Genomic DNA, 2,687 nt, shown 5'->3' on the forward strand with positions numbered 1-2,687 from the left:
ACCCATTCCCTGCATACATTGGACTCCCAAGCCTGCATGAGCCCAGCAAGTGAACCACCCCCACTCCCATGCTGGCAGCCAGAGGCATCTGTGGCTTAGGCACAGTCCAGGGGGAAAGAGCAGGTTATGGGCGGGGGGGGGGGGTTGCCACCAATGGTATAGCTTCACAAGCAGAAATATGACCACACTGGGTTCCAAGGTGACAAGAGGACTCGTGGGTCTCTGCTAGGCCCTGGGGACTTAGAGACTTCCATGATCAGAGACCATACTCCCCTGAAAACAGCCAGACTGTTGGCCGTGGCAGCAGAGGTGACAGAGGCAGATGTAAGATAGCTCCATCGAGTCAGCTCCCAGGGCTCCCAGGGCAATATGGCTGGAGTCATAGTGCCTTGCCTGAAACACAGGTGGGCTACTTACGTACTGTGAGATTTTAGGCAAATGCTTTAACCTTTCTGGGCCCTCGATAAAGAAAGCAATGGCTAGCAGTGTGTGGGAGCCTTACAGGCATTACTATGTCTAAGCTTCATATCCTTATTTCTCTCTCTCTCTCTCTCTCTCTCTCTCTCTCTCTCTCTCGGAGACAAGAGAAACTGCAGTGTCTTCAATGCACCTACACACAAGTATGCCTTGGCCACTTACAATGGTCCATGCAACAAGGTCTAGAGCAGTGTTTCCCAGTATGTAAGTAGGTCACGACCCCATTGGGGGTCAAAGGACCCTTTCACAGGATTGCCTAAGACCATCAGAAAACACAGATATTTACTTACGACTCATAGCAATAGCAAGATTACAGTAATGAAGTAACAAAGGAAATAATTTTTTATGGTTGGGGGGTCACTGTGTTAAAGGGTCCCAGCATTAGGGAGGCTGAGAATCACTGGTTTAGAAGAGCCTAATGAGAGGTGACTAGGCCAAGATGCCTGTATTGTGGAAATGAGTTCATCCTCTAATATAGTAAGATGGCCCTCCACTGAGGCCAACCCTTGGACTTTTTGAAATCTTCTTGGTCTGTCCCCGTTTGTTATTAATTGTGCAGCGTCAAGCATTCAGTTACGGCAGCACAAATGAACTGAGACAGAAGCCAAAGTTCAAAGGCATGCCAGTGGAGGCACCAAGGCCACTGTGCTGGCTCGTTTTATGTTAACTTGATGTGAGCTAGTCATCGGAGAAGAGGGAGCCGAAGTTGAGAAAATTCGTCCACAACAACAGGCTGTAGGCAAATGTACAGGGCATTTTCTTAATTGGTTACCTGATTTGGGAGGGCCCAGCCTATTGTGGGTGGGGACAACCATGAGCTGGTGGTCCTGAGTTCTATAAGAAAGCAGGCTGAAAAGGGTGGTAGTGGCGCACTTTTAATCTCAGCACTTGGAAGACAGATGCAGGTGAATCTTCGCTTCGAGTCTGAGGCTAGCCTGGTCTACAAAGTGAGTTCCAGGACAGCCAAAGCTACACAGAGAAATCCTGCCTCAAAAAACCAAAAAAAGAAGAAGAAGGGGGAAAAGAAGAAGAGGAAAAAGAGGAAGAGAAAGAAAAAAGAGGAAAAAGGAAAAAGAGGAAAAAGAAGAAGAGAAGAGAAGAGAAGAGAAGAGAAGAGAAAAGAGAAGAGAAGAGAAGAGAAGAGAAGAGAAGAGAAGAGAAGAGAAGAGAGGAGAGGAGAGGAGAAGAGAGAAGAAAAAAGAAAGCAGGCTGAGCAAGCCATGAGAAGCAAGCCAGTAAGCAGCACCTGTCTATGGCCTTTGCCTCAGCTTCAGCCCTGTTTGAGCTCCTGCCCTGACTTCAGTGATGGAACAGAGATGTGGAAGCATAAGCAGAATGAACCCTTTGTCTCCAACTTGCTTTTGGGCATGATGTTTCATCACAACAATAGTAACTCTAACTAGGACAGCCACCCAGCCTATGGGAGTACTGGCTGGAGCCTGGGTTTTAACTGTTAGACTTTCTTGCCTCTAGACAGAGTCTGTAGGGTCCTGCCTTTGTCCTGCATTCACCCCTTCCCCAGATTCATGCCACCCATATGCCTTTCTTCACAATAACAACTATATTGCCTGTTGACCTATGCTTGTCAGAGGCCCTGCCCTGTCCTGGGACTGTAAGACCTGGGGTCTCACAGCTCAGGAGCTCAAGATCGTGCCCTTCCCAGAAACTCCCACAGGCCATGCAACTCATTGCAAAAGCAAGAGGTTTAATTTAACCATTGCGCAATGGGGTCACCCCAGCCGGTCAGCAAAGAGTGGTACCCCGGAGACAAAGGCCTTTAGGTTTTTAAAAGAAAAAATTGCGGGAGATTTGAAGTTGCAGTTTTGGTAATTTAGGATTGGATGAGGAAGCTATAAAGTAAGCTAATTGGTTAGTCTTAGGTGCTCAAGCTTGGCCAGTCCTGCTTGAGTGCCGAGTGTGGATGCAGCTGCAATTTAAGGTGGGGGTAGTTAGCTCATCCTTGAAGCTTAGGGCTGCGGACTTTTGGCTGGAGGTCAAAAGCTACTCAGAAGAAGTCTGGGTTCATTGCTAAGAAACACTATCTCAAAGACAAGTGCATTGCTTGCTTGCCCTTTTTTTTTTTTTTTTTTCTGTCCTCACAGATATAGGGTCACATTTTTCCATTCTCTAGAAAGGTACTAAGAGGCTTTAGCTTAACCTGAACCTAAAACTCAAAACTATAGGCTTTAGAAGACATACAGGTTACAAAG

This window comes from Psammomys obesus, unplaced genomic scaffold (genome assembly GCF_907164565.1).
Source record: "Psammomys obesus unplaced genomic scaffold, mPsaObe1.curated_primary_1811, whole genome shotgun sequence".
Taxonomy (NCBI): domain Eukaryota; kingdom Metazoa; phylum Chordata; class Mammalia; order Rodentia; family Muridae; genus Psammomys; species Psammomys obesus.